Consider the following 13,872-nt stretch of genomic DNA (forward strand, 5'->3'; position numbering starts at 1 on the left):
ATTCATTATCGGCGCGACTTGTGATTTGTTGAATGTGTTCGAAGTAATTTAGTGAGTTATTTATATCAATATTTAAAAAGACCAATTCGAGGTTTTTATAAAATCGGTTTCACTTCTGTATGCTAAATGTATTATATATTATTTTATAATCTTACCTAGCAACAAGTTGCATACAACAGTTGTCGATAATCATGTCGTTGTGTTCAATCTCTGGGTACTCCTGTGCGAGCCAACGCGAGGTTTCTAGGAACAGGCCATCAGAGAGCTTCATTATATTCGCCTTGTGAACTGTCGTTACCTGAATAATTGAGAAACAAGAAACGTTTATTTAGTAAAGGCAAATAGTACAACGTAAACAAAAAATGGTAGGCACGTAAATGGATCAGCTGATGGTGAGACATCACCAACGCCCATGGACATTGCCTGCTGTAAGAGATATTAACCAATCCTTACAATTTTAATGTGTCACTAAACTTAGGAACTGAGATGTTATATAATAATAATATCCCCACCGACGTATCTTTACGTTGCCGACATGGTGGGGCTTGTGCGCTTCAATGATTCTTAGGGCTATGCCAATAGAGCTACTCATGTTGGATTGGCCTAAGATGAGAAGACAGACCAAGAGAGATACAACCCAAGCCAAGGTGGAACAGCGTACGCCGAGGGCTCCATGACTAAGGGGGTGCTTAGTCGTTAGTATGCGAACTTTAGAGACAAGGGGACCTCTAATTTAATTTACCCTTATCACAGTGAATGCAGGGCTCTGCTGTGATTGACTTTTATGTCCCTAGCTACTTGTGGAAATAATATGATAACTAGGTCCAAAACAAAAAAATATATACAGGCTAACGTGCCATCGTTAGAAGAAGAGTCCACGCAGACTTCTAATTCATCCTCCAAATCTTTATTCCCATTAATACCCTCTTCATCACCAATTTTGTATGCATCTTCACCAAATTCATCACTAACCGGTGCTCAACTGGCAGATGTTGCACAGGAGACAAATTTTGTCAGTGAACCTGTGCCCACCGCCAGTGGTGTAAAAAAACGTAAAAAGTGGAGTATGGAAATGAATAAGTTCATCCTACGTACCTACCTATATCTTACAAATTTAGAATCAGACACAAATTCATATCTTTCTTCATTACATATAAAATTTATAGATAAATATCCACATATGGAAGTAAGCAGACAGAGAATTGGTGACCAACGTAGAGCTATTATACAAAAGAAATTATTATCACAAGAAACCATTGATCAGATTTACGATGAAGTTAGAACAGAATTACAAGTAATCCAAACTCAGATACAACAAAACGCCACAAATCTTAAAACATCCCTTAACACACTAACAGGAAAACGTATGAAATGGACAAATGAATGCAATGAAGCAATTATTAGGATTTATTTGAAAATAACACAATTAGAGACTAATAAGACCGCTTATAGAAAACGTTTGTATGAAGAGTTTATAAACTTATACCCAGAGTTTACACACATTACAGAGCAAAGATTAGCGGATCAACGAAGGGCAATAATAAATATATTAAACAAGATAGATTAACACTGATTAAACAACAAGTAGCAGATGAATTACATTATACACACACACTAACGGAAGACACAGATAATGAACATTTAAAAACAACAGAACAAAGTAATATGACACACTACGATGCATTCAAGTCTAATTCAAAAACAAACTCACAAGCTAGGAAAATGCAAAACACTACAGTTACATGCACTGATTTCGTTACATATCCCCGCACTAGCGAATGGCCACTCTCCGCTGCGAACTTTGGATCTTAGTCCTGCAGCGGCGGACGCCCGATAGTCTGTGACACCAAACGGGTGCCCCGTAGAGGGCCATCGATCGCACGACACCGGCATAGAGACGGCGAACTTCCTCCCTCGGTCCCTCGAGATTAGGCAGCAGTCTGTGCATGTCACCCACTACCATCTCGATCCGGGGGGCTAGGCGCTCGAAGTGCTCCTCGAAGCCCCAGCGACCATCCAGTGTGGAAAATGCGACCCGCCGCCGTGACTTTAACCATGGCGGAGAGAGGGCATCGAACCCAGACGACGCCAAGCAACATGGATGTTCGACGGATTTCACCAACGTTAACGTTCTCCGCCGAACATCCTCCCGCATCTACAACAGCCGACGCGACTTCTGTTGGTGTCGCGGCATCGTCGAGATCCAAGACTCTAAGCTTGCCCGTTTTCATTGGGCGAGCTATCCTAAACTCCGTGAGGACTTCACGCATCCGCGTTGCGAGGCGGTCGGCCTTCTCATGACAAAGAAACTAATCCTAAACCATCCCAACCTAAAAAAAATTCTAATTATATTAGGTCTAATAATTAATAAAATTATAGGAAAACTTATATATCTCTTTCTATTAAAAATAACAGAAGAAGAAATTAAAGAAACAAATATTATAAATAACAAAGATATTCAACCCAATAAAATTGAAATCACAATATTTATTGAATTAAAAGAAATAATCTCCCACTCTAAAAAAAATAACTATATTATTCATAAAAAAAAATTATAAAAAATTAATTAACATATAAAAAAAACATAAAGAATATTTATTAATGATTGATTGATGATGTAATGATTTAAATTTGATATATTTGTGTTATAATGTAACTAATTCTTTCATTAGTGGTAAGCGCTAGGTTACCATAAAGTGGTTTAAGAGACCAATACCTGCTTTCAGTTATCTAATGATAATTATTAATTCTATTAATAAAATTTTTAATTGAGATTCTTTCAATTACAATGGGTATTAAACTATGATTAGCACCACAAATTTCTGAGCATTGTCCATAAAAAATTCTGGTCGATTAATGGAAAATCTAGTTTGATTTAATCGACCAGGATTAGCATCAAATTTAATTCCTTATGATGGAACAGTTCATAAATGAATTACATCGGTTGCTGTAATTAAAATACGAATTTGATTATTTATTGGTAAAGTAATTCGATTATCTACATCTAATAATCGAAAATTATTAATATTTTCTCTTGAATTCATTATATATGAATCAAATTCGATATTATTAAAATCTGAATATTCAGAACTTCAGTATCATTGGTGTCCAATGGATTTTAATGTAATTAAAGGGTTATTAAGAAGAGATGGTAGAGCGATAAAAATTAAAGTAATTGCTGGTAAAATAGTTCAAATTAATTCAATTATTTGTCCTTCTAATAATAATCGATTAATGTATGAATTAAAAAATAAATTTAATATTAAGTATGATACTATAACGGTAATTAAAATAAAAAGTAATAAGAGTATGATCTTGAAGAAAAATAATTTGTTTTATTAATGGGGAAGCTCTATTTCGATAATTAAAGTTAGATCAAGTTGTCATTTCTTACCTTACCTTATTACCTTAGGGATAACTTAAAATTTTGATCTGTTCGATCATTAAAATCTTACATGATCTTAGTTCAAACCGGTGTAAGCCAGGTCGGTTTCTTTCTATAATAAAAATAAATATTTTAATACGAAAGGATCAAATATTTGAAACAATTTCAATTAAATGAATATTAATATAAATAATGTATTAGTTATTGGGGTAATAATAGCGGTTGCTTTTTTAACTTTATTGGAGCGTAAAGTTTTAGGTTATATTCAAATTCGAAAAGGACCTATTAAGATAGGTTGTATAGGTTATATAGGTTTATTACAGCCTTTTTGTGATGCAATTAAATTATTTTCTAAAGATCAGTTTATTTTAATTATTCTAATTATTTAGTTTGTTATTTTACTCCTATTATAAGATTTATTTTATCTTTAATAATTTGGATAGTAATTCCTTATATATTTAATATAATTTCGTTTAATTTAGGTATTTTTTTTATGTTGTACAAGAATTGGTGTTTATACTTTGAAAATTGCTGGTTGAACTTGTAATTCAAATTATTCATTATTATTTCTTATAAAGTAAGAATAACTTAAATTATAATGTCAAAAATTACTTTAATTATAGATTTTAATTTGATTTATTTTTATAATAATACCTTTAAGATTATGTTTTATATCTTCTTTAACAGCAGAAACTAATTGAACTCCCTATGATTTTGCTGAAGGTGAAAGAGAATTAGTTTCTGGATTTAATATTGAATATAGAAGAGGTGGATTTGCTATAATTTTTTTAGCTGAGTATTCTAGAACTTTATTTAAAAGATTATTATTTATTATTATTTATATTTTAGGGGTTATGATTTATCTTTATTTTTATGTAAAAATAGTTTTTATATCTTTTTATTTATTTGGGTTCGGGGAACTTTACCTCGTTATCGTTATGATAAATTAATATATTTATGTTGAAAAATATATTCACCTATTTATTTAAATTTTTTAATATTATATATAGGCTTAAAAATATTTTTAGGCTATTAAATCATTTTAGTATAATTTAATCAATTAATAGAATAATTATTTTTTCTTAAGTTTTCAAAACAAATGCTTAGTTAACAAGCTCATTAATTAATTTAAAAAAAAATATCTCAAAATTTATTTAAAATTGGATTAATAATAAAATATGAAAATATATAAAATAGTTAATATTTGTCCTGTAATAATATAAGGAGCTTCAACTGATCGTGCTCCAATTCAAGTTAATACAATAATAATTGAAATTAAAAATCAAAATAATATTTGATTAATAGGATAAAATTGAGTTCCTTGAGAGCCTAGATGGCCCAGTGGTAAGAATGCGTGGTAAAATTGCCCTGAATTTTCATGTGCTTAATTTGTGATTATAATTCATGTCGTGCTTTACGGTAAAGGAAAATATCGTGAAGAAACCTGCATGTGTCTAATTTCACTGAAATTCTGCCACATGTGTATTCTACCAACCCGCATTGGAGTAGCGTGGTTGAATAAGCTCCAAAACCTTCTCCTCAAAAAGGGAGAGGAGGTCTTTAGCCCAGCAGTGGGACATTCACAGGCTGTTACGGAATTCCTTGAATTTTTTTATTAAATGTAAAAGGTAAAATGATTAAAATTAAAATTGATATTACTAAAGCAATTACTCTCCTTAATTTATTAGGAATAGATCGTAAAATTGCATAAGTAAATATAAAATATCATTCAGGTTGAATATGGATTGGGGTAATTAATGGATGAGCTGGAATAAAATTATCTGGATCTCCTAGTAAATAAGGATTAATTAAAGATAATGGAGTTAATATTAAAATAAAAATAATAAATCCAATTAAGTCATTAAATGTAAAAATGGATGAAAAGGAATTTTATCTAAATTTCTATTAATCCCTAATGGGTTATTTGATCCTGTTTGATGTAAAAATAATAAATGGATTATAGTTAATAGTAAAATAATAAAAGGAAATAAAAAATGAAAAGTATAAAATCGAATTAAAGTGGCATTTTCTACAGCAAATACTCCTCAAATTCAATTTACTAATAAAGTTCCTAAATATGGGATTGCGGATAATAGTAAATTAGTAATTACTGTTTGCACCTCAAAAAGATATTTGACCTCAAGGTAATACATAGCTTATAAATGCTGTAGCTATTAATAAAAATAAAATAATAACTCCTACTATTCAAGTATATTTTAAGTTAAATGAGTCATAATAAATTCCTCGTCCAATATGTAAATAAATATAAATAAAGAAAAATGATTCTCCGTTAGCATGTAAAGTTCGAATTAGTCAACCATAATTTCAATTTCGGCAAATGTAATTTACTCTATAAATTGCTATATCAATATTAGCTGTATAATATATAGTTAAAAAAAATTATCATTTATTACGTATCATAAAGACAAGTGATATATAATTTGTCATGGCGATCAAACGATATACAAATTGACGTGTCGCAGCGCCATCTAGCGGCGAGATACAGCATTGTTAGTAATATAAAAATCACAATAAAAATTATAGACAGCCTTTGGGTCACTGAGACCCTGGCCCTTTGGGCCAGAATGAAATGACGCGACGGTCAAGACCGTCGAGGAGGAGCAGCCCGGGTAGGGGGGGCAACCCCGAGGCCCGTACCTTGACTGGCCTAGGCCAGCCAGGAGGACCGAACTCTCTCACAATAAAAAATTCTATATGTGTCAATTTTCATGGTCTCTCTCACACTCTCTTAAATCTGATATGTAATTTTGTATTTAAGTTAAATATTTAGCTTGTCCCCACATATATATTAATGTTGTATGAACTTGGTCTTCGCTTATCTGTGAACCCTTAAATTTTTGTTAAAAAAAAAAACTTATTTTACGTATGTGACAGTGCTCGAATATTATTGTAATGTAGTGTGTATTTATGTGTGTACAGGGATGTGTTAAGTTTATTTTATCTGTTAAAAAATACTTACAGCGTGGACATCCTTATTTTTGGCCGTCGCTCTTTCTAGATTCCTATTGGCTGCTTCATATGACTTCATAGACACCTAAAACAAATAAATATAGGCGTAATATATTATTCATTTGTTATTTACTATCTATTTTACAACTTAGAAAAAAGAAAAATTTTAAATCCAATTTTAAATCGGACTCTCGTAAAGACTGGTAGGACTCTCGTAAGGACGTTGTCACCGCCAATAGACATCGGCACTGTAAGATATCTAAATCATCCCTTATATCATCAAAGCGCCACCAACCATAGGAGCTGAGACGTAATGTCTTATTCGTTGAAATAAACAAAAGTATCCGAGTCTCCCACCTCAGTCTCTGCACGAGCACGGCCTTGGCTGCGTGCGCGTCCCGCATGTAATACCGGAGCGTGTCAGCCAACTTCAAATCCTGGTCCGAAGTCATTCGACCTTCGATTTTCTGAAAAGATTATTGATAGCTACTTAATCTTATTCATTTATTTATTCTTTACTAACAAAAATTAGTCTACGATATATATCTTAAAATAATCTATATATATCCAAATCTACATCTATATATATATATATATATATATATATAGATTTGGATTTGCACTTATATAATAAAATTATATAAGTGCGTATTATCAATTATTGTTGTGTTAAAAATACATATATATGTGTAATTCATTTGTGATAATGTTATCCAAACGGATTACCCAGAGATGACGACAAAAAGGGACGTTCAAATATACATATGACGTGACGAAGACTTAACAAAATCAAAAATTGATAATTAAATCGCTAAACCTTTGACCTTCCTAATGACATGAAAACGAACAGTTGAACCACACGTGAAGACGAGGGGAGGTGAAGGAATTAAATTAATAAGTACAATTGGTGTTGTTATAAAGGAGTGATAATAAATGTGTGGGTGGCCTGAACAGAACTTTATAAACTACCCAACGAATCATCAAGAGCTTAAAGATTCAATTGCTAAATTTCACAATGCCACCTAGTGCTGCGTTTATTCAACTGGAAAGAGTTCAACCCGAGCGGAACACAAACAGTTTAAAATTTCAAAACTTTGTTTGACATTTTAATAATTTCATTATATATATATATTATTTTTTAATTTAATATTTTAAAATGTAATTTTCACATTCAAAATCAATGATATTATTATAATATTGTAAAACATGAGTTTTCTAAGGTTAACATGTCCTCATTGCCCCAGTTCGGCGCGAACGTTTAACTCGCATGGGCTTAAAATACATAAAGGGCATAAACATAAGGATGTGGCTCGTTTCCCTGTCGGGACCGCTAGCGCGCAGCAGTCCCATCAACCCGACGACGACGGTATAAGTGCACCATCTCTGGGTTCACAGCCTCCTATCAATGTCCTTGATGGTCTAGCTTCACTCAGGAGATCTGTAAGGGTGTTAAGGCATGTTCCTAAGGGAGTGAGGAACCTAGCGGCCGGTAGACTGTGCGACATTATAAGAAGGTGTATTGAGACCAATGGAACAACCAGTTCATTTAAAAGAGCTGATCACGAATTTTGCAGGGGACAACGGGCAACATTTGCTTGAATCTTTGGTTGATTTGTGTAACTTCCTTCTTAGTGGGCAATTAAATCCGGAAGTTTGTCCATATATGTACGGGGCGAGTCTGTGCGCGCTGTCAAAAAAAGATGGGGGCATTAGACCAATTGCAATGGGGAGCATCTTTCGTCGTTTAGTGGCTAAGCTAGGGTGTCGTGCTATTAGAGAGGATATGGCCAAATACCTCCAGCCGCACTAGTTGGGGTTCGGAACCCAAATGGGGTGTGAGGGAGCAATACACGCAACACGTACATTTGTAGCAGAACCAGGGAACGCAGATTGTGTAGTGATAAAATTAGATCTTAAGAACGCGTTCAACTCAGTGGAAAGGGACGTACTCCTTGAAGAGGTCAGTAGAAACATTCCTTCTCTTTATCCATTTCTTTAACAGGTCTATCAGTTCCCTTCTAAGCTCTTCTTCGAGAATTCCCTAATACTTTCCCAAGTTGGTGCACAGCAGGGGGATCCGCTTGGACCACTTACTTTCAGCCTTGCAATCCATAAGGCAATCTTGTCCTTAAAATCTCCTCTTAATATATGGTTTATATGGAATATATGGTTTATATGGAATATATGGAATTATTATGGTATATATGGAATTAGAAGTAGAGTTAAGTCATATAAACTGGCATATACTGGGGTTATCTGAAGTCCGAAGACAGGGGGAGGACACGATAACTAGAGTCTGGTAACTTACTCTACTTCCGCGAAGGTGATAACCTCTCCCAGGGTGGTGTCGGTTTTCTAGTCAAAAAGGATCTCATTAGCAGCATTGTGGAAATCAGTAGTGTGTCGAACCGGGTAGCGTACCTTGTCCTAAAACTTTCCGACAGGTACTCCCTGAAGGTCGTACAGGTATATGCGCCAAGTTCGACATACTCTGATGATGTGGTCGAAGCGATGTACGAGGACATCGCAAAGGCCCTCAACGACACCTCGAGGGCCCACTACAATGTTGTTATGGGAGACTTTAATGCTAAAGTGGGAGTACAAGATAGCGGTGAATCGAAAGTCGGACCTTACGGCTTGGGCTGCAGAAATCACAGGGGGCAAATGCTGGTAAACTTTCTCGAAGCGCAGGGGCTCTTTTTGATGAATTCTTTCTTTCAAAAGAAGCCTCAGAGGAGGTGGACCTGGCGAAGCCCCGATAACGTGAGAAGGAACGAGATAGACTTTATAATTTCGAATAAAAGGCACATATTTAGAGATGTTTCAGTGTCCGGTTTAATACCGGAAGTGATCACCGCTTGGTTCGAGGCACTCTAAATATCGACTTCAAAGCCGAAAGATCGAGAATGATAAGGTCTACTCTCCGACCTACCATGCTCCAAGCTGCTCAAGGCTCTGAAAAGTTCCAAATGGAACTTCAAAATCAATTCACCGCGTTGGAAACCGTAAGCAGCATTGATGAGAAAACCGACACGCTGGTCAAAATACTGCAAAACACATCCCGCAAGTGTTTTCCGCCACAGAGAAGAAACAACGCACCAAAACTGTCTGCTGAGACACTCGAACTCATGAGAAAACGACGAGAACTACCATCGTTTTTATCAGATAAGGCCTTAAATCGAACTATAAAAACGCTGACGCGACACGATCTCCGACGCTCCAATACCCGTGCCATCAAGGCTGCGATCGAGCAAAATCGGGGATCGAAAGTGTTCGCTCGCAAGTTTGGGAGGCCGCATCTGACAAAACTTAAAACTGAAAATGGTGGGGTCGTTACCTCTAGGCCTGAGATTGTCGGAGAAGTAGAGATGTTTTATGGGCAGTTGTTCTCTTCAAGATCGGATAAACCCGTGGGAATCAGTATTGATGACCAGCGCGCCCGTCTTACGCGCTATTACTCCGAAGAGCTCCCGGTCGTTGACCAAGGCGAGATTAGGGCGGCTCTAGAACAGCTTAAAAACAACAAAGCTCCGGGAGATGACGGAATCACAACAGAGTTGCTTAAGGCAGGCGGGACTCCGGTCCTGAAAGAGCTAGCAAGCCTCTTTAATTCCGTCATTCAACATGGCAAGACCCCAGAAACGTGGAGCGGGAGTGAGGTGGTACTGTTTTTCAAGAAAGGTGATAAAACCCTCTTGAAAAACTACAGAACAATCTCCCTCCTGAGTCACGTGTATAAGCTGTTCTCAAGAGTCGTCACGAACCGTCTCGCCAGACGACTTGACGAGTTCCAGCCCCCAGAGCAAGCCGGCTTTCGATCAGGCTACAGCACCGTGGACCACATCGCAGTCGCTGGAACAACTCACCGAAATGCTGCGTAGCCTAGGCGAGTCTTCCCGATGTGTCGGTCTCGGTATGAACCTGGAGAAGACCAAAGTCATGTTCAATAGGCATGTCGTGCTGGGACCGATATACGTCGAGGGGAAACCTCTCGAAGTTGTTAGTGAATATACCTACCTAGGATAGATAATACAAGTCGGTAGGAACAACTTCGAGAAGGAAGTCGATTGAAGAATTCGCTTGGGATGGGCAGCATTTGGCAACCTTCGTCAAGTCCTCAAGTCGTCTATACCGCAATGTTTGAAGACGAAAGTCTTCAACCAATGCGTCTTACCTGCCATGACATACGGTGCCGAAACGTGGACACTAACTGCGGGACTAGTCCACAAATTCAAAGTCGCTCAGCGTGCTATGGAGCGAGCTATGCTCGGAGTATCAGAAATGAGATTATCCGGAAAAGAACCGGAGTCACCGACATAGCTTGCAAAATTAGCAGGCTGAAGTGGCAGTGGGCTGGTCACGTATGTCGTAGGACCGATGGCCGTTGGAGCAGACGAGTACTAGAGTGGAGACCGCAAATCGGCAAGCGCAGCGTAGGGCGCCCTCCAGCCAGGTGGACCGACGACCTTAAGAAGGTGGCGGGCACCAACTGGATGCGGAAGGCGGAGGACAGGGAGCTTTGGCGCACCTTGGGAGAGGCCTATGTTCAGCAGTGGACAACGATTGACTGTTGATTTGAGACCCAGAACAAACAGACATGTTCATGCACACAAATGCCTGGCCTGGGCGGGAATCAAACCCACAACCTTCGGCGTGAAAGGCAACCACGCCAACCGGCTTGTCAAATTGTAAATATATATTTTAAACATATTTTCTCAATTTATATATAAACCACCAAAAGCACAATGTACATACCCTGCACTTGTCAAAGGTCTCGGCCGCTCGCGTGAGGAACCACTCCGTGGAAGGCTGTTCCCTCGTCGCTAGCTGAGTGATGCAGGACTAACTTTGATATGAGCGTCCGCTACATCTGAAACGTTATCATGCATACGAGCGTGAATTGTCTGAGAATTAAATAATATTCGGAAATATATGGTACTTCTATATAATGTTCCACTTCTTATACAAAATAATTATAAATGAGCCTCTTCTCATGGGGTGGTTTGGATTCCACCATGCTGATCTAAGGGGCTGGTGAATACACATGTGGCAGACATGATTCATACATCACAATTTGATTCTTCACCACTGATCACAAATTGAATTATAAATATAAATGCCGCATTTATGAAATTAAAATTCGAGATTTATTAACCACACTATCATTCGACTGTTTAACTGACAAATATCAGACTTATATATATATATACAATATCATACCAACCAATAAGCTATTATCAGCTAGAGAGACATTCTCATTCGGTTTCTTCTTTTCCGGTTTGATGTCACCGCTGGAGGGTGTCGATATGGGCACCGACAGGGGATCATGGTTGCTTTCTTCTACACAATCCTGGAAATATTACATTATCATAGTTAGTGGAAATAAATACTTATAATAGAACTGTAAAATAACTAGTTGATATTATCTCATTTTTACCATAGAAATTGCAACTATGAAACACCATTAGAGCCCCATCAACAATGGGAAATAATTGTTTACATTAATTGCAAGATTCTGATACTTAGAATGCAATATTTAATGTTTTGTTTAAATATTGTAATCTATTAATTTTATGGTGGTAGGGCTTTGTACAAGCATGTTTAGGTAGGTACCACCCACTCATCAGATATTATACCACCAAACAGCAGTAGTTGGTACAAGTAAGCCAGTGCAATTACAGGCACAAGGGACATAACATCTTAGTTCCCAAGGTCGGTGGCGCATTGATGATGTAAGTGATGGTTTACATTTCTTACAATGCCAATGTCTATGGGCATTGGTGACCACTTACCATCAGATGGCCCATATGATCGTCCACCTACCTATTCTATAAGAAAAAAAAATTAAATACAATTCATTTTTACATAGTCTGTACATGTCAATCATTGATGTGCAGTTTATATAAATGTAATATTAATTAGAATTGGCTATAGATATGCTTGAACCAAATTCATATAACACTACAGTAGTCTTAAATAGTTCATAAACTTAGATTAACTGAAGAATTATATTGTAAATATACAAATATAATTACATATACTACTTATGCTTCTTAATTTTCATATATTGTTTTTATAACTAACAATGGAACAGGTTTTGTTTCATTCATTTCTGTTTTCATATCATTACAAATACCTTTCCGACCGAAATATGAAAAGTTGTTTGCAAAATATTCTTACTGAAAGAATTTTAGCGTAAAAATATTGTTGGAATCCTATTAGGATACGCCCCCCGGTATAAGTAAAAATAAAAAATAAAACAATAAGAATTTTAACAACTTACCATCATATTGGTTTAGGAAGGTATTGTTAAGTTTATTCCTCGGTTGATACTAACACAATTGAAGTAAATATTAATTTGTTTAAGCAAATCGGCGACACTTAACGACAATCACAAAACAAATTGTCAAATAATCAATTGTCATTTGTCATGCTATGTCAAATAATCAAATTGTCAATATTGTAAATTGTTATGGCACTTTATAAGATTTATGTTGGTACTCATAAAAATATATCTATCATAGCTAGTTAAGCTTAACAAAAAAAAAGATTGTGGGTTCGGTGCGTTTTTTTTAATTTTTAAGTACTTAAATATAGTTATATTCCATTTTTTATATTATGCTATTTACGCTTCTAAGTTAAACATAATTTGCAATGGTTAGCTTTAATTACTTTTCTAGTAAGTTGACTTAAAAAATTTTTTATGAAAAATAACCATTAATATTTTAAATGTTTAAATAAAGTTTTTAGTTTATTAGGTAAGCAGTTATTTATATGAAAAATAAAAATTAGAATATTTGTTTTCAGCTAATTATATTTTCTATTTTATTCATAATCAATGAAATGTTCTACTTACGAGTAAACCATTAAAATTAATATTCTACTGGTTAGTAGAGTATTAATATATGTACTACACAATAATCGTCTTTTGAATGTAATTTTCGTAGACCGAGAAACTAATAAACGCAATGACGATTTCCTTCTCACTTACATAAGAAAGAGAACGAAAATAACGTTACAAATGGTTTAGACAGAGATAGAATATCAAATCTTTTGTCCCTTATCACGTAACCAGTTTTGGTGTTTATACAAAATCTCATGATGATCGGTTGAATAGTTAATACTACTACATTAGTACACAAACAAACAAACTCACTTTCGCATTGATAATATTAGTTATGTTTAGGATATAATACAATTTATCTTATAAGATCACACAATGTGGAACACACAAGTATGGAATGAGAAAAAAAAAAAAATATATATATATTTCGCTACTCAAGTAGCGAAACAAACTTGACAGTTGGTGCGTTCATAGTGTTTATTATTCAATTTTCGCTAATTTTTATGTTAGAAAACGATTCTAATTCAGTGAAAAGGCCGAGAAACAATCCTTATATAATATCGAATGTTATACAATAACGCATTGTCGTATTATTTCATGTTGAAGCGATATCAAGAAGAAAATTGCCGGCGTGTGTTTTCACGTGTAAGTACGACTATTTTGTCCCTAAATA

At 35.4% G+C, this 13,872-nt stretch overlaps 1 pseudogene; it reads right to left on the reverse strand.

The window, feature by feature from the left end:
- Nucleotides 1–2,924: 2,924 nt before the first annotated feature.
- Nucleotides 2,925–12,644, reverse strand: LOC126778743 (cytochrome b-like; annotated as a pseudogene).
- Between the last annotated feature and the right edge of the window lie 1,228 nt (nucleotides 12,645–13,872).

This window comes from Nymphalis io, chromosome 27, assembly GCF_905147045.1.
Source record: "Nymphalis io chromosome 27, ilAglIoxx1.1, whole genome shotgun sequence".
Taxonomy (NCBI): domain Eukaryota; kingdom Metazoa; phylum Arthropoda; class Insecta; order Lepidoptera; family Nymphalidae; genus Nymphalis; species Nymphalis io.